Source organism: Salminus brasiliensis, chromosome 15 (assembly GCF_030463535.1).
Source record: "Salminus brasiliensis chromosome 15, fSalBra1.hap2, whole genome shotgun sequence".
NCBI lineage: Eukaryota > Metazoa > Chordata > Actinopteri > Characiformes > Bryconidae > Salminus > Salminus brasiliensis.
The window spans coordinates 16,920,415-16,945,240 of NC_132892.1; positions in this window are offsets into that span (position 1 = coordinate 16,920,415).

Consider the following 24,826-nt stretch of genomic DNA (forward strand, 5'->3'; position numbering starts at 1 on the left):
GAAATCGGTGTCATTAATAAATAAAATGGGCCTCATTAATAAATGAAATCGCTGTCATATGTTCAAATCATTAATATCTCAAACGCTTTCTAACTAGAGAAAGCTATATCAATGATTTGAGATCTGAAGGTTTAATTAATAATAGTATTACAATAACAGCCAGTATCAAATGATATCAAGACAAACAAACTGGAATAAATAAATGAAGCAGGTATTAACACAAACTACTCTAAACACAATAACACCCTCAGTCAGTATTAGTGATGCACGATGATATATCTGCGGCCGATATATTATTTACCGATATATCGATTTTTTCTGTTATAGGTTCGCTAACTGAGGTGGCGGCTGCTCGTCCAGCTCAAGCGTCTCACCTCGGCACACCAGCTCTTGCTGCAAACGGGGAGAACACTGCGACAAGCGCAGCGTGACTCCACCCACTACGTGCGGCAAGGGAGCAGAACTCCAGCGCATAGTGGGCTACCAACCTGTCACCCTGCTCCAGCCACAGCAGCAGGTCGTCCAGCGTGAGCCCCCCTCGGGGACACTGAAACACTGTCTTAAAGTGCTTCACGTACTCCGAGAAGGGCTTCACGCTCAGCTCCTCCCAGGTGGCGCTGGCCCAATCCAGAGCTTCTCCAGCGAGACGGGATACGAAGAAGGCAACCTTCGCCTGGTCAGTGCTGGTTCCCTGCCAACTTAAATAAACCGAGCACTGAAATACGAACCCCTCGCAAAGCTCCGGATCACCAGAATATGTTAACGGAATGTCCATCGGATACGGACTAGGGATGTGGTGGGGAGTTATGTTGCTGTAAAAAACATAACAACAAACATGCAAATGAAAGAAAACAGCACAATAACAATAGAAACACAACTGTAACAAATGTAAGTGGCAGGCAATTCCCACCAGTGCTCTTACACCAGAGACACTCACCATATAATCAACAACCAAATAATGGAATAGATTTGGATTATTCAGGAAACAAAAAAGCGTCTGTTAATAACTAAATATTTGAAGTAGTATTGTGTGCTATTTCAAAGTCATGGACCAAAACTACATTGTGATTGCACACTTTAAAATAAAGCAACAGCCCTGTAACCCTGCTAAATATGTGTGGCATAACAGTTAATAAAATCAGTAAAAATGTAGGGGCAAAATAATGATGATCAAATCTGAGGTAGTGAAAAATATTATTGATTATGGTGGCGGATACTGATCCAAAAATAACCTGCACACTGTTAAAAGAACACAACAGGAATACAAAACAAGGTGCAGAGAAAACAAGGTGCAGCAACCTAAGGGATAAAACTGAAACTCAAACAGAAAGTGACAAACCAAACGGCGAAAACAACAAACCTGGGACTAGGAGGAGCAGGGAGTGACAGGGGATTGAGCCGTGATCCACCGAAATAAGAACATGGGAAGGGGTTGGGATACAGGGGAATACTAGGGGAACCTAAACTGCAGGCCTCGCTTGGGAAACAACAGGGAGAACTCAACAGAATACTAAAGCAATGCTCTACATGAACAAAAGAGAACCAGCTGCCTAAACCAGATAACAGGGCAAACCCAACCTGAGTATGTCGTGGAACTGCCTCGTGAGCTAGAGCCGCCAGAGTGCATGAACTGGACGTGACGTAACGGGACTGCCTCAAGAACCTTGAAGACCACTTGAACAAGACAAGATACCAGCTAACAGGATAACACCACAAACACATAGCGCTTAAATTCACAGCAACTACAGGCTGGAGCGAGGCTCCTTAAATGCTCCCAGTCCCAGATGCAACACATGAACACACAGTCAACACAAACTAGGCGGAAGTCCTTTTATGAGCCTGTGGACGGCGCCCCAGGGAAGGGCGCAATAAGGAGGGCTGACACCATCCCAGAGAATATTCCTGCCTTGTGCCAAAAAATTCCAGAAGGAAGAAAATAGATTATGAAACAAGCGTTTTTTCTTTTTCCTAATTTTGTCTCTGTATTCATGTTTTCTATGCAAACAATCCACATGTTTTTGCTCACATAAGCAGTGTGTGAGGGTTGCAGACTCTAATATTTTGGCCTCCCAGTCAGAGCTTATCACACCTAATGCTGAGCGTGACCTAGTAGTGTATACTGGTCAGTGCCTAAATCTGAACGGGTCCCATCAATAAGCTTTGAAACCTGAACACAAGAAGTACAGTTTTTTGGCAGTTATTCAGCAGTTTCTTATTTTTTAAATCTACATTTCACCTTAACTGACATAACAGCTACATTCTGGCACTAGTACAATACTACAGCATCATTTAAGGTGGAACAGAAATTTATATAAGAAGCCAACATCTGCCTCACATGTAGGGTAGCCTCCAATATGTGCTGTGCTACTCACCTCCAGCTCCCCCTGCAGTCTGTATAGAGCCTCTGCAGCCTGTATTCCTCCACGCAGCAAAACTCAGTGGGGAAATGTGAGATTTGACAAGTTGTGTAGTGTACCTCAGGCTTAATTAGCTCATTTTTAGATTTTAATAAAGATTAAAAATAGCATTGTTAAAATGTACAGTATTAAAATGTGCACCTTAATCACTTAAGAGCCAGTGGTTGTTTGGGGACAACAAGTAAATATTAAACCTGTGGGCTACACTTATACTGTTAATTATTGATGCAGTCTACAGCTAAAAAGGTAAAAGTAGTCATTGTCACACAAAAACCTTATATCTTCATTTTGTCGTCTTACACTTTATGACATAATGTGACTCTAACATTGTTCTTCACATAGTATCAGAATCTCATGATGAATGGATCAATAGAAATGCTCCAAAATGATTTTTGAAAGTTAAGAAGATTTTTTCACCCTTATGTAAAGCTTTTTGGAGATATAAGGTATCAGTGCACAATCTGTCACTGCTGTTCCCTGCTTTCGACACCAGTTTCTCAGGAGTTTCTCCTCACCATGGTCTTACTGAAGCACTAAACCTGCTTTGCTAGTTCAGACCATGTCTTCAGCTTATGAATACAGAAGAGGAGGAGATGAGTCAGTGGACAGTGGGCTCTCCCTCCTTTGATGGTTTTAGCATTAGGGTGAGTAGCAGTGGCGTTCACAGCCCTTTTAATCCTGGCTCTGAAATTGAATGTGTGCATTATAGAAAAAAAAACACTTGCTTTTTTTTAGCTTTTTTGGCATTCATTTGGGATGGATTACACAATATACACAAATGTCTCAATTTGCCAAAGGTTCTGCTTGAGAAATAATAATAGATTATAGGACTGGCTTCAGTGTTTACCTGCTCAAGTTTGCAAAGATCTCTCTCCAGAGCTCCTCTTTTCTCAAGGTTTCTCTCTCTCTCAATTTTCTTCTTTAGAATCATCAGTGGGACTTCATGGGATGGGGTAAAATGTGTTAGTGCAAAAGAGTTTGCTTTATGAGCATGTTCTGCCTGAGTTTCTGGGTCTGGACAACCCAAGAAGTCCCTAATGGACAGTTTGCTGAGCTCCTGGACAATTCAGGTGATTCAATTTTACAGTAGGTTTTACTGTAGGATTCTTTAGATTCGATTCAGTTCAAATGAATTAGAATACTTTTTGTATGGTGAGAACCTTTGCAAGTACTTACTGTGTTTCCATAATGACAGGGGGTAGATTCTGTCACATTGCATCTCAAATACTGAAACTGGTCCTGGAAGGTTGTTCTGGTCAGGTCAGACTTTTTGAAAAAGAAATGTCAATAAAAACACTGTAAATAAAAAAGTCCTTATACTGTGTTGTGCCATCAGCTGTAACAGTACTACCACTCAACTTAGGATCTTATGTTCAGGGCTCAGCGGTCTAATGTGCTGCCACTCTTGAGACATGCTTTGCCATCAGCAGCCAGAGCCCAGGAAAGCACAACTGGCTGTGCTCTCTCTAGGAGGGTAGATGGTGCTCTCTCCCCTCATCACTCTTAAGCGATGTTGGCTGGCACAGGTGTCTGTTAGCTGATACAATGAGACTGGGGATCCAGCGCTTTCCTCCAAGTGTGTCAGCTGTCCGGCAATGATCACAATTGGCCGTGTTTTTTTTTTTTTTTTTTATATCTATATATTTTTTTACTATTTTTAGTCTTCCAAGTGTATCAGAAGTCTAATATCATACCACTATAGCCCAGGGGTCGCAAGTTAAAATCCTGAGCCATGCTTTGCCATCAGCGTCTGGAGTCCATGTGGAACCACCGCTGTATCAAGAAATGAGCAGGTGAAATTTCTTCCCTCCATCAACTGTCCATCGAACATCTTTATGATAAACTAGAATGGAAATTGTGAGCCAGGCCCTCTTGTTCACCGCACCAATGCTCTAACTGATACATGGGCAAAACGTCCCACAGGTAGCCAGTGTGCTATCACAGTGGTAGCGATGTCGGACAAGGTCGAAAGGCAGTAACTGGTGTGCTATCCCTGTGGTAGTGATTTTGAGTCAATAGGTATGTCTTTGCACCACTTTCCTTTACAATAATAGCTCAAACAAGGAGTCTCAAGCTCAGCTTACCTTAGATTACAGTTACATTTAAGGCATTTAGCAGACGCTCTTCTCCAGAGCAACTTACAAAAGTGCTTTACTGTTTACTTAAGAAGAACCTCAGCATGTTTCAATAGACTGAAATTCAAAGATCCTCTAATCTTACACTCTACTAAACACAAGTCAGTATGGAGACCATAATACTCTTCGCCTGAGTACTCTCGGAAGAGAAGGGTCTTCAGTCTGGAAACATCGGATCAGCATCTCCTTTACTTCAGCCTCTCTTATTGGAGCACAAGACTGTCAATAAGGACATTGTCCTCTTCTGTGTGAAATGAAAAAGCCATCTACCATCGATAAAGTCTAAACTAAACAGCTTACCTTTTATGTTTTTTGGGAGATGTTCAATCATGGATCCAGAGAAACAGCTTTCCATGTAAATCACCATCTGCAGTGTTGTACAGGACAATAGCATTACTTTCAGAAATGAAAGACTGAGCATGTTGTGTTCCTACTGACCTTTGAGAACTGGTGGCATCTAGGCATCTTAGTTATGGTGTCAACAAGGTCATACGCATGAAGCTGAGATGAGGTAAAGCATGTTAGATACTGATTTTATACTAAATGTATAAAATTCAGAAAATTAGGAAAATAGGAATACAGCTTACTCTATCATTGGAAAAGGCAAACAGTCCTTTACCCCCGTGATCCGAAAGGTATACAAAAATGGTCATTTTTACCGCTGTTGATGAAAACAGGTGGACAGTTTATTATTATTATTATTATTATTATTATTATTATTATTTATGTATTCATTTTGTTATTATTATTACATTTAATAATCAGATGCTTCAAGAGGTGTCAAGTCACAAAGTACAAATACTTCATTATGTTTAATTTTGGTTATATTTACTTTACTGGAGTAATTAATTTTTAGTTCTACTTTTCACATTGTTACCCAATCATCTAAACTTTCTCCTCCTTACATTTTAAAAACAGCCTCGTTACTCCTATTTCATTTTCTTTAGTTTTCATTCCGGCTCATCATCCTTCAAAAAACAAAACAAAACAAAAAAAACAACAACAACAACAACAAAAAAACCATATCCAGACTTTTGGCACCATTACAAAACTTCTAGACAACGATTCCTCATATTTTCCTCCATGAAGCACATGTTAATGCTCAGTAGAGCACAGAGACGCTCCTTTAATAGAGCTGATATTACTAAAATGCTTCATTTTCAATGGGCAGATCTGCAGCTGAAACAGGAGCCTAGTGCAGCCCAACATTTTTCAACATCAACATTTTAATAGAACATTCTCCTCATTATGGCTTTTAGAGAAATGGGTTTTTGGGGAGGGGGATGGGGGGGTAGTGCACTATAGACCCCTGTTGGTGCGGCCTAAGCTTTTGGTCTTTGTTTTCCTTCCATTACTTTTACTTTTCTACTTGAAGTCGTTCTGAAACCAGTACTTTTACACTTTTACTGGAGTAAAGCTTAAGTTGATACTTCAACTTCTGTAGAAGTTTTTTAAAAACCTAGTATCTCCAATTCTGCACTTGTGTCAATACGTTTTACATATTTGGACGCATTAAGTCGTTTAGTGTTTATACAGTTGAGAAATTACCTTTTAAGACTTTTGTCATGTTATGTTGGTGAGCATCTGCATGGCTCTGTGATGGATCACACGTCTAATTTCAGAGCTTTTTTAGACCAAAAATATAAGTAAACTAAATCAACCGTAACAGACACTGATTGTATTTAAAGTTCCAGTGCAGCTCTATAAGTTATTCAGTATTGAAGTATTTTATTTTAATTCACTAATTTTCTACATCTGTCACACTGCCAATAAAACGTGAAGCTCTGGAGCAGCCGCACAGTGACCTAAGGTCGCCGGGATAGAGGGATTTTAGTCCCCGAGCACTGGCTTAAGGAGCAGTTGAACTGTGTTCTCGGAGTGATGGAGCCCCATCCAGTACCTTGGGCTGAGTTGCAGTGCATAGACTAATCATCCAGCATCAGTGCATCAGGAATTGCCACGTGAACCAGACCTCACAACCGCGACTTTTCCTGTGCCTATGTCCAGAACTGCGGCTGTCTCTCCAGATCTGCTAAACGATATTAGGGTCCAGAATGACTTCCCCGCCCCTCCTCAGACAACCAATGGGCCTCTTGCACACTCATGCCCTGGGGATTCAGCAATGTATGTAGTGGGTATATATTAATGGGTGCATGTCAGAGTTCAGCCAGTTCAGAGTGTGAGGGGGAGAAGAGTGTTTGTCAGTCTGGCTGTCCTGGACTTCACACTCCTGTAGCGTCGGCCTGATGGTAGGAGCGTGAAGAGGCTGTATTGAGGGTGTGTACTGTCCCTGATAATGCTGTAGGTGCTGTACTGTAAAAAAAAGTATGTTTATGACAATTAACTGTACTGTAAGTATAGTGTATATAGATGACTGTGCTGTAAAATGTGTGTAATATAAATTAGTACATTAAATTACAGTAATCTATAGTGAATTAATGTTCTGTAAATTTACCATCTGTTTATTATAATTTAGTGTACTGATTATATTTTAGTGTACAATAAATGTAGTGTACTGTAGTTTTACTGTAATGTAGTATACTGTATATTTATTACAATTAACTGCTGAATTCATTCAATTCATAATTTCATTAAATTCATTAAATGAATCCAGTTTTACGTACAACAGAATGAACTTACAGTGGACGAAATAAGTATTTGATCCCCCACTGATTTTGAAAGTTTGTATTCTAACAAATAATTAAACAGTCTATGATTTTTATGGTAGCTTTATTTTAACAGTGAGAGATGGAATATCAAAAAGACAATCTAGAAAATGAATTAATATTTAAATAAAAAATAATTTGCATTTCATTGAGGGAACTAAGTATTTGATCCCCCTAAAAACCATGATTAATGTTTGTTCCCACAGACCACTGACACACCTTAATCTCAGTGAAGTTGTTACCTGCATGAGAGACACCTGTCCCAAATTGTCACCTGTGTAAAAGGCCACCTGCCAAGAGACTCAGTGACACTCCAACATCTCCACCATGGGCAAGACTAAAGAGCTGTCTAAAGATGTCAGGGACAAAACTGTTGAGCCACACAAGGCTGGAATGGGCTACAAAGCCATAAGTAAGAAGCTGGATGAGAAGCTGACAACTGTTGGTGCAATTATTCGGAAGTGGAAGAAGTACAACATTACTGTCAATAGACCTAGGCCTGGAGCTCCATGCAAGATATCACCTTGCGGAGTCTTACTGATCATGAGAAAGGTTAAAAATCAGCCAAGAATTACATGGAAGGAGCTGGTTAATGATCTTAAGGCAGCTGGGACCACAGTCTCCAAAAAAAACATTGGTAATACACTGAGACGTAATGGTTTAAAATCCTGCAGTGCACGCAAGGTTCCTCTGCTCAAGAAGGCTCATGTCCAGGCTCTTTTGAGCAAGCCAGTGGCAACAGTGGCAAGGAAAAACTCCTCTGGTCGACACCAGATAGCATGCATGCAGGTAAAGAGTCACAAGCAATCCTTCTAAAGCATTTTGTAAACAAAATGTACATGATGGCAGCATAACTCTGTTCACAGAGAATACAGTAGCAGAACTATTAAAGAACACAGTTGCGTGACAATTTTCATACAGAATACAATAGCATCAATTTTACCTTTAGAAGTCAACAGGGTCACATTTTTCATACAGAATACAGTAGCATATAATCACTGAAACAGCAGATAGGAGCATGAATCTAAATACAGAATACAACAGTGCTGCTCTTCATATTCAACATAGAGCTTTAAGCTCCCTCTATTAATTCATTTTCCATACATTCCATTCATCCACCTTCAGGCTGCAGTAGTTTAGCCCCACTAAGACAATAATGCTTAAGTTGCATTTCAGAAAAATGCAGCCAATCAGAAGAAGCTCATTTACATAACGACACAGTAATAGAAACAGCTTGTTATTATTTTTATGGACTAAGGGCAGGTTTTGGTACATAAAGCTCCATAAAACAATGTAAGTAAGACTGAAGAAAAAAGATCAAATAAAATGTAGACTTGGAGAGTAAGGGTAATACTAGAACTCTACAAAGCCATGGATGGTTGTTGCTCACTGTTCAAAAGGCAGCATCACTGTTATTTTATCAGTGACAAACAACTCGACCATGTGGTAGCTCAGACAGAGCAGAGGCAGGTAGTAAAGACCTGGTGTTCGGTCAGAGCAACATGACAGCACAGTAAGACCTTCAGCTCCACCAGATGGACGTTACAACAGTCTACTTCCACGGTCTGATTGATTGTGAGATGTATATGGAGCATTCAGAGGGATTTGAAGGAAAGTCAAATACAGCTGTGAACTGAATAAGTCACTGTATGCTCTTAAACTGTCTGGATTATCGGGATGAAAATGGCTTTCCACAGAAACCAGAAGACCATTGTGTCTACGACAAACACACTGAAAGTCTGAGGTTGAGGTAAAAAAAGATGCCAACAGCATTTAAGATGAAGGATCTAGGAAAACTGAACCATTTTCTAGGTACTGATTTCAATCAAAGTCAAGGCGCAGTAAATAGGAGTCATAAGAAGTACACATACCTGAACAATTTGGTAGGTCAGACTGTAACCAAGGTCCAACCACAAATCCCAATCACAAAGCAGCATGTAGCTTGTTTGTTGTGATGAGGCGCACAAGACCTGATCAAAGTTGGAGCAGTTAAATAGTCGCAGTACTTGTCTGAGCCAAACGAACAACACTGGACTGCAGTCAAGCATGTAATTAGGTACTTAAAGGGTACAACTGATCATGAACCGTTACAAAAAGAGTGGAGAGAAACTGAAACTTGAGGTAAACTTGAACTAAACATTGCCTCTTACTTCCTGCTCTGTCTACACATGAAGCAGAACATATGGCACACATATGGAAGACAACATTTTTGGGGCATCTGTGGCTGCTAGGACTAAATGACACAATATTAAACTCCTCACACGAGTGAACAGGATAAAGACAGTGATGAAAATGAAGACGCATATGCTGACGTTTGGAAGCTTGTTTCTGGATGTTTCTAGAGGAATGCTAAGGGTTCCAGACAAGTAATGGGAGTGGATTACATTATTTCTACCAATGTCAGCAGGAATAACAGTTTATGACTGCTGGTAAGTTTGGTAACAGTGCTGAAAGGGAATCTAGGGTGTTTGATGTTATTGCATTTAACAACATTTCTTTGATTCTGATTGGAGCAACACTGTCAAGACTACACCAGAGCACAGCCTGCAGATCATCTGTTATATGCTCTGCATCTGCAGGGTGAGATGGTTCAATCTGCAAGGTTATTAATGAAAACACTAGCTGTTGAGGTTGTTATGGTACATTTGCTAATAAAGGGGGTGGCAGGTGGAGATCATGTTTGAAGTAGTTCTAAAACAGGATTAGGTGTTGGTTGGAGATGGAGTCAGGTGGAGAAATACAGAGTTCTCTTAATACCCAAAGCAAAATTTAACGTAATGTTAAGGGGGTCCTGAATCAATGTCTGATCAGTAGAAAGAGCTGCTTCTGATAAAAACCACAGCAAATTCACCAAGGCCATAGACTGTGATAAGCAGGAAATTGTGCTGCTTTTTGGAAGCCAGAGACTAGCCTGCCACTTTAAGACTAAGCACCCCAAAAGACGGTTAACAGATCTCCTTCTCTACTACGAGTCCCGTCTCCCTAACCAACATCACTAACAGGATTGGCTTTGTTGTTTCTTGCCAACGTGGGAGAGGCTGTGTTTGTGAAATGCACCAAAGCTCGGTCAACTACATGTTCAGGTAGGTCGAGTGAGAGACATAGTTGAACGGTTACGTGCACAAAAATTTCACCTTGTACCGATTCAGTAATACAGTGCAGTTTATTACAAATGAGGAATGATTCCATAGTCCATCATACGGACCTGGTGCCTACCCTGAGTGTGTGTGACAGTTAGCCTAGTTTGGTGATCTATTAAAAGATTAGGAGCTACTTTACATCAAGTCAATGAGTAGAATCAACAGTAATGGTAATACTCACACTCTACAAAGCCAGGACTGATTTTGCTCACTGTTCATAAAGCAACATTACCGTGTTACAACCCGACTGAGTGGCAGCTCAAACAGAGGAGAGGTAGGCAGAAACGACTTGGTGTTAGGTTGGAGAACACCATCAAGAATGGAGCACAGTCTGCAGATTATCTGTTAGATGATCAAGATCTTTAGGGTGCACTTCTGCCTCTGCACTTTACTGACCACATCAAAATACAGCTGAGTGGAATTGGAGAACCCTCAGACTCGCCTTAGCTGACTGTGTCAGATTTTGAAGACCAGACACTGACCAACTACTGACTACTGTTATAGGGTCTGTAATGGACCACAGAGCAAAAGACAACCATGTTTACCATTTGTGTCTGAGACATATGGAATTTGGCCTCCTCCTTTAACCCATCCATGCAGTGAACACACACAGTGACAGTGCCTGGAGTGGTGGGCAGCCATTGCTGTGGTGCACGGGGAGCAAAGAGGGTGAAGGGCCTTGCTTATGGGCCAAACAGTGGCAGCTTGCCGAGCCAGGTATTGAACCCCTGACCCGGTCATCAATAGCTCGGTGCTCCAACTGCTGAGTCACCACTTCCCCTAAAAGGTGTCTTTTGGCAGTGGCAGTCCAAACCCACACTACCAAAGAGACTCCAGACAACCCAGCCCCTTAGACCACTCAGCCACACTAACAAAATCCCAGCTTTGCGTTGAAGCTACGAAAGAGGAGAGGACTTCTCTCGGGCTGGAGTGAATGCGTGAGTGAACACACATGGGTGTACGATTTAAAACAGTGTAGATGGGTCTGAAATGTACAAAGGGTTACAGTCAAGTAATGACCTTGAGCTCCACCATGGCATTAAAAAACAAAAAAACTAAATGGTAATAAATTGAACCTAAACTCTACATACAAGGGAAATCTGCTCAGACTAGAAACACTGTAAAAAACACAAGACCATGTCTGTTCTACATGTGTTACAGAACACCAAACCCATACTGACCAGGCAATGTCAGATAATGATGAATATGATGATGATGATGATGATTTCCATGAGGAGAGGTGTGTACCCCTCTGCTGACAGCTAACCGTGTTAATCAGACTCAGGTTCAAGAAAGACAGACATGGTACACGCTATGCAAAGAGAAAGCACCTCTTCTCAATTCTCTTTATTGTCTTAAAAGCTGGGATTGTAACTACTTCAGGTGTGTTACTCAGCGCTCAGCATATCTTAATTTCAGTGATATCTTAGTACTTTAAAGCCACAATCTTGTTGTTTTAATTGTAGAGTCCCCCTGTCCTGCACGTTTTATTGCAGGGGTGTTCAGTCTTATCTGCAAAGTGCCGTGTAGCTGCAGCTTTTCCATCCTAAACAGGCTGCGGGACACCTGATTCCACTTGTTTAATCAATTAGTGAGTCTTCAAACAACTGATTACATGTGCTTCTGCTTGGCTGGTATGAAAAGCTGTAACCATACTGGCCCTTTGTGAGTAAGATTGAACACCCACACCACTGAGGGAGGGTTTGTAACTCATGATCAATAAGATAAAGGCATGTGTTTGAAAAGCTTCTCAATGTAGGAATGCAGATATGGGATCAGAGTCCTCTGTTATTTACAAAGACAAGAACTGCTCCGAAATTAGTGCATTACCTAGCAGCTGATTGTCTGCTTATATAAAGAGGCTTTTAACTCTTTCAAATAATCTTATTGTCTTAGTTTCTGCTGTTCCCACATTTACCACACCTTTATGTTAAAAAAGTGACAAATTCCAGCAGATTTTAAAAGTACTGAGAAAAGAAGTTATTCAGTGAATCAAGACGTGTGTCCACTATTCTTAAAAGGTCATGTATAGACCTTGATGGTCAGGCAGAGTTTTAAACTGCTTTAAGAGAAAATGCAGGAGCAGTGCTTGAGCAGTTCTCTACCAGCTACATGATCTCTATAGAAACAGAACTCCAGCAGAATCCACTCTGTGCATGAACCTGATGAGACTCCACTGAACTCTGCCTGCAAGGCACCTTTTACCACCCTGTATCCTGTCATTAATTTAAATGCATTTTTTAATAATGCAATAGCATTAAACATTTTTGATAATGTAATAGCAGTGATATGTGAAGATTAAGACACACCTAGGGCTGGGCCTAAATGTCCGATTATTATATTAAAGGACCATAAACTCCATTTTTCCTCTTTTCTCTTCAATCCTACTTAGTGTTTGTGGAGTTGTGTGAACAAAAGATCACGCTTCATCCCTTACAATTAAAACTGGCTGTTTTTTATTTGAGGTCTTTTCAACTGTGTGAAATTCTGCTTCAGGTACTTTAAGCTAGATACAGTGGGGTATGAAATGTTTGATTTCTGATATTAACAATATTTTTAGGATTACATTTCAGGGAGGTGAATCATGTTATCTGAAAAATGGGCTACGCTAATCCCCTTATAGAATCCATAGGGAGCTCTACATGCTCTGTGTTGAATGTGAAGCGCAATGCTGTTGTATCCCGTATTCAGAGCTATGCTACTGAATTCTGTATGAGAAGTAGCAGAACTTTCCTACAGACCACAGTAACAGAACCCTGTTCTACCAGAATAGAGTAGCGTAATGATGTCTTACAGAACACAGTAGCCTGAAACTATTCATTCACAACAGAGTAGCATAATGCTTTCATTCAGAAGACATTAGAACCATTATTTTGATATAGAATACAGTACCAGTACTCTTTCAACCAGAATACGGTAGCATAACACTACACAACCAGCATAGAGGAGCATAACTCACACAGAATACAGTATTCAGTTCAAATGAATTTTATTTATACAGCACTTTCACAACAAATGTGGTCACACAGCAGCGTTACAGAGATCCGGGTCCAAGCCTCTTCTGAGCAAGCCAGTGGCAACAGTGGCAAGGAAAAACGCCCTCAGATCGAGAGGAAGAAACCTTGAGAGAAACCAAGACTCAAAAAGGGAACCCATCCTCCTCTGGTCGACACCGGATAGCACAATGAAAAGCAGAACAGGAATAAAACATGGAATTAAGGGAATCTGGCCAACGTGCCGTCAAGCCATAAAAAGATTAAACATGAGTGAAATGAAGTCCATGCAGGTACACGGTCACAAGCACAGCCATGCCGTGAGGTGAGGATGACTCAATTCGAGGCCCCAAAACCAGACAGCGGTCAGGAGGGTGGTGAAGACCGAGGTCTGCCGATGGAACAGTTGAAACTGGGCATCTCAACATATGTGAAAGAGAGAGAAAACACAAAGGGTTAGGAGGAAGGTGGCAAAAACTTTTTAGAAGGGTTACAGCAGGACAGGGTAGGAAAGAGCAGCCAAACACAAATACACTCGCACCAGCAGACAGCAGGGGGCAGCTCAGCACATGGGGGAAGAGAGAAGAAATGAAGGAAAAAATAATAATAATGAAGAAAAGGTTTAGGTTTATATATGAATATGAACAGTATTGTAACACCGCTCAAGCACAACAAAGCAGCAAAACAATTTATACAGAACACAGCAGTGTAACCATTCTCATGTAGAACACAAGCAGGACACAGCAGCCCAACACGGTCCAAGCAGAACACAAGCAAGTGGTTGGTGCACCTACCATTGCATTACAGCAACACCATGTGGGAGACCAGGGTTCGATTCCCGGTCTGGGTGACTATGCTGCGCTACACCAATAAGAGTCCCTGGGCAAGACTCCTAACACTACATTGGCCCACCTCTGTAATACGAGTAACCTTGTAAGTTGCTCTGGATAAGAGCGTCTGCTAAATGCCATAAATGTAAATGTAAGTGGCACAGCTGCAGCCACCTTCAGCACTGTGCTCACAGGGCAATCTAGTCAAAAATTGGATTTTTAGGTGCAAAAGTTTGACCGGTTTCTTACCGAGAGTGGGATTGTTGAGGAGTACAATGCGCCACCTTTCCACACGTCGCTGGGGAAGATGCAGTGAAGGTCTACAACATGTTACAATTCAGAGAGAAACAAACTGAAACAAGAAATGTGCTGAAAAACAAGTTCAGGGATTACTGAGATTCAAGAAAGAACCTACCCGATGTTCACCATTTGTTCTTCACGAGAGCTCAGGATCCAGTTGAAAGCGTACAGGAGGAATTTGGGGACCAGAAACTGCAGAATTCAGCACAGTACTCACATACTCTGGCCACCGCATGTCACCGCTGGGAAAGCTACCACTCCAGTTCCAAGCTCTGCACATTGAACATACCCATTGGAAGAAACACATTCCTTTGACCTTCTTTTGGGGTGTCCTCAGCTTCAGAGGTATTCCAAAGGTCAATTGCAGACTATAAAAGGCCTGAAAAATGTCGTCAACGTTACAAACGATATCTTAGTCTGGGGTGAAACGGTCAAGGAAACATGACAGCAGACTCATCCAAGTGCTGAAAAGGGAAAGACAGTGGAACCTGAAACTCAACAAAAACAAGTGCAAGATCAGATCATCACAAATCCAGTACATGGCAATATGCTCTCTCTGCAGAAGGTCTCAAGCTAGATAGAGATCAAGTGAGAGCTGTAACATACATGCCTACACCAGAAAACAAGCAGGCACTCATGAGATTAATGGGCATGATTCAGTACCTTTCCAAGTTTATTTCCAGCCTGTCTGAAGTCGGCGCACCCCTCAGAAAACTGCATGACACTCCGTGACAAGTCGAGCACAAAGCTATGAAAAACTGAAATCTCTGCTGATAACTGCTCCCACACTTAAGCTATATGATGTAAAAATACCTGGTACACCATCTGTAGATGCGAGCTCAGAAGGCTTCGTAGCAGCAATTCTGCAGGAGGGAAAGCCAGTGGCTAAACTACATTCCGAAAGGCAACAGCAAATGATCCAGAGATGCAGCTACTACACACAAGGACCATGGAAGAGTTTAAAAGAGTTTGATATGGAAAGGGTAAGCAAGTTAATAGTAGCTATGCTGGACACTGATGGAAGCCTAGTTACCAAAATACTGTGCAGTAAGCTACCAACACCCTGTCACTGCTGTGCTAGTCTATACCCTTTAGTACTAGTGTGTAGTATGCAATTGGGACGCAGCCTAAATCCCCTATCAGATGTTGGAGTGTTTAGTGCGCCCTTCTTTACCTCTGTTTGAGCCATGGAAGCTCAGGTACCAGCACTAATGCATGGCCTTAATAGCTGATATGACCAAATACGATCAAATAAATAAATAAATAAATATATATATATATATATATATATATGTACAGTCATGCCCGAAAGTATTCATACCCCTGTCAAAGTTTGACTTAAATTTACTTTTATTTAACCAGAAATTATATTTTTGCCTGGAAATGACACAGGCATCTCCCAGGAGATAACACGATGATGTACAAGAGGCATCATTGTGGGAAAAAATATTTCTCAGCTTTTATACACATTTGAACAAAAAGTGGCATGTCCAAAATTATTCATACCCTTCTCAATAATTAATAGAAAAGCCTTCATTGGCTATTACAACAATCAAACGCTTCCTGTAATTGCTGACCAGCTTTTTGCATGTCTCCACTGGTATTTTTGCCCATTCATCTTTAGTGATGAGCTCCAACTCTTTGAGGTTCGAGGGTCTCCTTGCCATCACCCTGATCTTTAGCTCCCTCCACAGATTCTCAATTGGATTCAAGTCAGGACTCTGTAGCCACTGGAACTTGAAAACATTTTGATATGGCTTTATAGCCCTTTCCTGACTTGTGAGCGGCCACAATGCACAGCCGCAGGTCCTTAGTGAGCTCCTATGTCTTAGCCATGACTGTCCACAAACCAACTGCAGAGAGCTGCTGTTTTTCTCCTGTTGAGTTGATTAAAACAGCTGTTCCCAATGAATCAGGGTAATTAGGATGCTTTAAAACAGCTTGGACTATTTGGAATGGTATAGAACTTTGGATTTTCCCATATACTGTGACAGTTTTCAAAGGGTATGAATAATTTTGGACATGCCACTTTTTGTTCATATGTGTATAAAAGCTGAGAAATACTTTTTCCCACAATGATGCCTCTTGTACATCATCGTGTTATCTCCTGGGAGATGCCTGTGTCGTTTCAAGGCAAAAATATAACTTCTGGTTAAATAAAAGTAAATTTAAGTCAAACTTTGCCAGGGGTATGAATACTTTCGGGCATGACTGTATATGTGCTTTTACTGTGCGTTTACCTCAGTCTGGACGCTTTTCTGTCAGAACTATTTGCTGAGTCCTCGAACCGTTTCGCCTCAGCCAGCTCTCGACCGGCTGATGAAATCCCGAAACTCTGCTCATTGATCCCACAGGACTGATTGACAGGAGTTTAAACCAATAAGATTATGGAAACAATTCGTGTGAACCAATACAGAAAATAAGAGAGTTAAGCTGTAATTGAAAATACTTATTTAATAACGTGTTAATACAGTAATAAGAACTATATTTATAAACAGTAAATACTAGGGGTACATATATAATAAAAATACAAAAATAATAAATAATTTTACTGGACACTCATCAGTCCTTCTGGGGTGTCGGACAGGCTGTAAGTGTGTGTGATTAATTTGGTGATTGATATGATGATTGATCAGTGCTTGATCAGTGTGTTTTGGTTTGGTATCTTTTTAGATACCATTATTTAGTCAATCGCCATCTCCCTGCTCTCTTTCTACGGGCAGAAATTTTGTCCAATGGCTGCATGGAGCTGCAGGATCACAGCTGGCCATAAATGAATGAATGAATGAATGAATGAATGAATGAATGAATGAAGGCCCCAAACCTGACAAAATTAAAGTGGATGAAGCTGGAATCTAGGTGATCAAAACTGAGGCAGAAATGAGCTGTATAGCTGTAGGTCTTCTTAGCGTGTTCTTCTGTGGTGTTTGTGGCCGGTGGACCTCAGAGCAGTACTGATCAAATTTTACGGCTGGCCATGAATGAATGAATGAATGAATGAGTGAATGAATGAGTGAATGAATGAGTGAATGAATGAGTGAATGAATGAGTGAATGAATGAATGAATGAATGAGTCAATGAATAAATGAATGAATGAGTGAATGAATGAATGAATGAATGAATGAATGAAGGCCCCAAACCTGTAAAAATGCTTAGAAAATAAACAAATTTAAATCCTTATTGATTTCCTGAGTGTCCCCTTGTCAGATCTACGATCTTGAGATGAGAAGTTGTGATTCAGGAGGCGTTTGAACCGTGTTTCTGCGCTGTATTATTGCAAAGATATTAATAAAAATGCGGAGACATCGTAAAAAAACACTAATTAGCATTAAACAGTAGCATTTATGAGATTCCTAAAAAAGGACCTGTCCCAGCAAAGGGGGGCATCCGGTCACCCTGTCTGATCACTCCCAAAGGAGCTGGTTCAGTTGTTTGAGGTGTCGAATTACTGGACAACAGTGAGGGTTCCGCCATTCCTTGTTTACCCTTGGTTACACCATGGCCAGAGGTTTAGTACAGCTCCCTGCAGAAGTCAATGGCAGTGGCCAAGTGGCCAATCAGAGGGCACGGTTTTAAAAAATGTCAGTCGATGATGTCATAATGGCCTCTTTGACATCCCTGTGACATCACGGCCCCACAGAGCAGTTAAATAGACCCTGCAGAGCTCACCTTCCTCACTCTGAGCCTTTCACTCACGCAGTGCAAAGGAGCAGTCAGTGGCATTACCAGTTCTCACCTGAACCAAGACTGAAACCGGGGAGATGGAGCAGTGGAACGCTGAGCGGGAGTCCCTGCTGTTTCAGCTCAAGGAGGCCCAAGAGAGCATTGAGAAGGAGAAGGCAGCCAGGCTGAGGGAGCGGAAAGCCAACACAAGGAGGCACAACCGCTGGATAAAAAGGGTCAACACAACAAGGGACCAGGACATTGAAAAGGAGACGTACGAGCTACGTGCCAAAATTCAGGACCTGGAGGAGGCCAAGCAGGAGGTAAAGGACTCGCTGGACTTCCAGTCGGAAATCCTACGACAGGTCAGCGAGGAGCTGGCAGACAACAAAACCAGGCTCAGCAGGTGCAGGGTGCTGGCAGAGCAGCTGTACGCCCAAAACATGGAGCTGCATGCATTGAACTGGTACAAGAACCAGGAGCTGGAGGTCCTGCGACAGGAAAGGGCTCTGACAGAGGCACTGGACAAAGAGTACAACCTGGTATCGGCTCTTCCTCCATTGGCAATGCAGAAGCAGAGGGTCATGGAGGAGCTGAAGCAGAAGGCAGCTGCTGCAGAGGAGGCCGCTGCGGAGAGGGCCGCTGCGGAGAGGGCAGCTGCAGAGAGGGCAGCTGCGGAGAAGGCTGCCGCGGAGAGGGCCGCCGCGGAAAGGGCCGCTGCTGAGAGGGCCGCTGCTGAGAGGGCCGCTGAGGAGAAGAGCCTCAGCCTTTTTAGCCTTCTCAGCCTTCTCAGGGCAAGGCTTAAAGGCTTCTGGAGCCGACTCTCTGCTGCATGCAGAAAGAGGAAGTGAGAGAGGGAGACAGAAACCGAAACCGAAACCGAAAAAAAAAAAAAAAAAGGAAGGAAGGGAATAACAAGAAGGCAACAGAAAGAGACAGAGTGACGATGAAGATGAAGGGAAAGACAGAAGGCAACAGAAAGAGACAGAGTGACGATGAAGATGAAGGGAAAGACAGAAGGCAACAGAAAGAGACAGAGTGACGATGAAGATGAAGATGAAGGGAAAGACAGAAGGCAACAGAAAGAGACAGAGTGACGATGAAGATGAAGGGAAAGACAGAAGGCAACAGAAAGAGACAGAGTGACGATGAAGATGAAGGGAAAGACAGAAGGCAACAGAAAGAGACAGAGTGACGATGAAGATGAAGGGAAAGACAGAAGGCATCAGAAAGAGACAGAGTGACGATGAAGATGAAGGCAAAGACAGAAGGCAACAGAAAGAGACAGAGTGACGATAAAGATGAAGGGAAAGACAGAAGGCAACAGAAAGAGACAGAGTGACGATGAAGATGAAGGGAAAGACAGAAGGCAACAGAAAGAGACAGAGTGACGATGAAGATGAAGGGAAAGACAGAAGGCAACAGAAAGAGACAGAGTGACGATGAAGATGAAGGGAAAGACAGAAGGCAACAGAAAGAGACAGAGTGACGATGAAGATGAAGGGAATGAAAGAGACAGAAGAAGGGTAGAGAAAGAAAGTGTGGGGGAAATGGGGACGTTAATCACAATGACATCATAAAATGGGCTGGATACCCAGCCTCAGAATTCTCAAATAATTAAACAAATCAGTCCCATTAATAAATCGGCCTCATAAATGAAATCGGCCTCAAAAATGAAATGGGCCTCATTAATAAATGAAATGGGCCTCATAAATGAAATGGGCCTCATTAATTAACGAAATCGGCCTCATAAATGAAATGGGCCTCATTAATTAACGAAATCGGCCTCATTAATAAATGAAAATCAGCCTCATTAATAAATGAAATCGGTCTCATAAATGAAATCGGTCATATTAATAAATGAAATGGGCCTCATAAATGAAATGGGCCTCATTAATTAATGAAATCGGCCTCATAAATGAAATGGGCCTCATAAATGAAATCGGTCTCATTAATAAATGAAATTGCTCTCATAAATAAATGAAATCGCTCTCATTAATAAATGAAATCGCTCTCATATGTTCAAATCATTAATATCTCAAACGCTAATTTCTAACTAGAGTATTACAATAACAGCCAGTATCAAATGATATCAAGACAAACAAACTGGAACAAATAAATGAAGCAGGTATTAACACAAACTACTCTAAACACAATAACACCCTCAGTCAGTATTAGTGATGCACGATGATATATCTGCGGCCGATATATTATTCACCGATATATCGATTTTTTCTGTTATAGGTTCGCTAATTGAGGTGGCGGCTGCTCGTCCAGCTCAAGCGCCTCACCTCGGCACGCCAGCTCTTGCTGAAAATGAGGAGAACACGGCGACAAGCGCGGCGTGACTCCACCCACTACGCGCGGCAAGGGAGCGGAACTCCAGCATAGTGGGCTACCGACCTGTCACCCTGCTCCAGCCACAGCAGCAGGTCGTCCGGCGTGAGCCCCCCTCGGGGACGCTGAAACACTGTCTTAAAGTGCTTCACGTACTCCGAGAAGGGCTTCACGCTCACCTCCTAGGTGGCACTGGCCCAATCCAGAGCTTCTCCAGCGAGACGGGATACGAAGAAGGCGACCTTCGCCTGGTCAGTGCTGGTTCACTGACAACCGAGCACTGAAATACGAACCCCTCGCAAAGCTCTGGATCAGCAGAATATGTATCCGGAATGTCCATCGGATACAGACTAGGGATGTGGCGGGGAGTTATGTTGCTGTAAAAAACATAACAACAAACGTGCAAATGAAAGAAAACAGCACAATAACAATAGAAACACCACTGTAACAAATGTAAGTGGCAGGCAATTCCCACCAGTGCTCTTACACCAGAGACACTCACCATATAATCAACAACCAAATAATGGAATAGATTTGGATTATTCAGGAAACAACAAGCGTCTGTTAATAACTAAATATTTGAAGTAGTATTGTGTGCTATTTCAAAGTCATGGACCAAAACTACATTGTGATTGCACACTTTAAAATAAAGCAACAGCCCTGTAACCCTGCTAAATATGTGTGGCATAACAGTTAATAAAATCAGTAAAAATGTAGGGGCAAAATAATGATGATCAAATCTGAGGTAGTGAAAAATATTATTGATTATGGTGGCGGATACTGATCCAAAAATAACCTGCGCACTGTTAAAAGAATAAGTTCCTCAAGGATCTTTTGGAAGTTCTTCAATTTGAAACTGTGGAGGAACCTCTTAAGGTGCTTTAAGGAACCTTCTAAAAAAGAAACTGGATTCAACTTTTACAAAGACAGGGAGAAGACTTGCAGAGATGGATCTAAGCAAGATTTATTGAAACACAACAGGAATACAAAACAAGGTGCAGAGAAAACAAGGTGCAGAGAAAACAAGGTGCAGCAACCTAAAGGATAAAACTGAAACTCAAACAGAAAGTGACAAACCAAACGGTGAAAACAACAAACCTGGGACTGGGAGGAGCAGGGAGTGACAGGGGATTAAGCCGTGATCCACCGAAATAAGAACGTGGGAAGGGGTTAATGAAAACCGCAAGTCTAGCTTGGGATACAGGGGAATACTAGGGGAACCTAAACTGCAGGCCTCGCTTGGGAAACAACAGGGAGAACTCAACAGAGTACTAAAGCAATACCATACCATTTTACCAAAAATGTGTAAAACAAAAACCCCAGAATTCAGCTTACAAACCGCTCACATATTCTAGCCACTGCATGTCACCGTTGGGAAAGCTAACGCTCACCTGTGAACACAAAAGCCAAAAATGTAAGATTGAATTTCACATTGTTGACAGTGATGAACCAGCAATACTAGAACATGAGACATGATGGAAGAACCTATAGGAGAAACAGAAAACACCTCCTCAGGACGACTGAAAGAGTTCCCATCAGCATCACCCAATGTTGTTGCAGATTCCTGTGCCGAGCTGCAGGTCAGTGAATCTGGTCCACCTGCAGAAACTGGTACTGCAAAACAATCTGACTTACCTGAGACACATCCGAGAGAGGCATTCTTCACAAGGTCAGGAAGACAAGTGAAAACACCAGCAAGATACAAGGACTGAATCTGGAACACACATACAGTACACATTTACAATATTCACACACACATTCAGACGACACGGTTCAAGCTCCTGTCCATCTGCTGACTGAATTTAAAGTTACTGTCATTTACTGCATCTTAGGTTTGTTTAGGTTATTCTGCAATGTCAAGCTATTCTCATAAATATGGTGTCAAATGTACAGTTCATGTAGTTCAGTTCAGAGACCTCATCTCATTTCCCTTGAGTTTTAAAGCATTATGGTCCGACAGTGTTTGTATGAACGGTGTTGAGAGTCCTGCACAGCCCAAATCCTCCTCATTTATAGTTCTATTCATATTAAGAAAGAGAACAAAAATAGATCAGTTCAAGTGTGGGGATTTCACATGTTCTGTAGCTAAGAGGCAGCCCTAGCTAAGAATCACGCAGCTCCCCCAAAAGTACTAAAGTGTGAGTGTAGCACAGAGTCGTCCTTCCTCCATACTTTACACTGAGGAGCTGAAGCGGTTAGCAGAGGGAAAAACGGCCGTGGTGGTCGAGGAGCTCCTCGGCTTTTCCGGGGTCTCGCAGTCACCGCCAGTCCCTCTCCGGTGCGGGAGTGGAGACGACGACTCTCGGTGTCCGTCGCGCCGGTAGTGCTGGAGCTCAGACGCCGCGTTGGAGGAGTCACGGGTCAAGCTGGACGACTTCCTTGCAGAGCGTCTGGAAAGCTGGTTTCTCCGCGGTCGCCATGTTTCTCGAGGCTACAGAGAAAAACGCAAAGGCCGGTTAGTGAGACAGAGGACTGTACAGTAACACAGACAGCACAAGCACTACAACAACTGCCTAAGAGGAAGAAGACAAAGCTCACATTACGGACTATAAAGCAGGATGGCCGGTCGAAGCTCTGTGTGGAATCACGGCTCGAGCTTTGAAAGCAGGGCCGCATCGAAACAGCAGCTCAGAGTCTCCTCCAAATACCTACGATCACGTGATCGCCGGAAACGAAGCTTCCTTACGTCACTGGAACGCAATCGCGGTTCAATGCGCGCGAGTTTCCGGTCCCGCTGTAGACGAGCTGCATATCATCTGAAATATGTACTTAAATAAAACGTAAATACAGAACATGTGTGAATCTGCTTCACTTTCATCATCAAATTATTGACATTCCTCAGCATTCAAGGTTTTTTACTGGAGACGATGTGAAATGACCTGAATAAAAACATTTTACAGCTCTATTTCTGTGTTCAACAGATGTACAGTCTACATGCACATTCAACAGTGCTGTTTCTCCTTAATCTAATAGTGTCAAACATGCTGTTTTAAATAGGAACAGAACAAAGCAATTACACACTCAGATCACAGACATTTCATTAAAAGAAGAAACACAGGCCGACATCACTGGATGCTCCTCTGGGTTCAGTTTGGACAAAGCTTATGAACACAAGTGAATCAGGCAGTGGTGGTGTAGTACTGTATTTGTACAACAGGTGGCGCAGTAGAGCTTCAAATGAACCACTTCTGCTTCAACTGGTTAAAAAGCCTCGTTCTGCTCATCCCTGATACAAAGATATGACTGGGAGAAACAAGCAGCAGGAGAGCAGCGCTGGACCTGTCAGCCGGAAGTGACGTGTCTGTCCAGTAGAGACAGATTTCTTCTACAGTGTTAAAGTTTTCATTTCACTTCATTTATTTTTTAATAAATTAAATTACATCCTGATTTCCAGTCCTGAAGTTTACACTTTCTGCCTCTCAGTGTTTTCATCTGCAAACTTTAAAGGCGCTGAGAATGAACCTATTTAATAAAATAAAAATATAATAAAATGTTTAAATCTGTATGATTTACAGTTTAGTACTATAAATATGTATGATGTACTAAATGTGGATTGTTCATCAAATAAACAACATAGAAATACTATGGCAGCATATTCTGGACTTTCTAAATGAATCAAATCTGCTGATTAAACAGTGTGTGTACAATTGCATATGAGTGTACAGTGTTTAAAGCCTTATCTAAATGAGGAGCTTCAGCAGTTTGGAGTTTATGGAAGATTTTCCATCTGCAATCCTCATCGTCGCTCCAGCTTTGCCCAAATGAAGCTGTAGTCCAGTTGTGTTGGGACGAGGCGCAGTCACCGGTATCGCCCCTTCCAGTCTGTCAGTCTACTTCAAGGAGGCTCCCAGGACAGACGTTCCCGATAGAGCCAGGTGAGTTCATGTGAACTAGCTGCTTTTAAGCTGATCTTTTACCTTATATGTGACCATAAACGTACAGTGAATGTTTGAAAGCTTGGTTTTCTGCTTTCGTGTGTGTTTGTACTTCAGCTGTACGACTGGAGGAGCTAACTTGCTAGCGCTGCTGATGTTCGGCGTTAACTTAGAAACTTCGGGAGCTCTAACCTTTCTAAAAGAGGCTCTTATTTTCCACGTTGTTGGAAAAGCTCCTGATCAAAACGGACTAACTTTTCTATACTGTTTCATCCGACAACACAGGCTTTCTGCCGTTATCTGTTTTAGCTGGTCTTGTTGTTTCCTCCAGTAGGAATATTAGTTAGAGTTAATAGCTGATGCTGAGCTGCATTAGCTCTGTTTAACTCAACTTTACCTCCCATATTTCATTAGTTCTTATTTAAGTGAGAATTGAAAACTTCCAGGGTCACATTTTAGCTCTGAAGCGT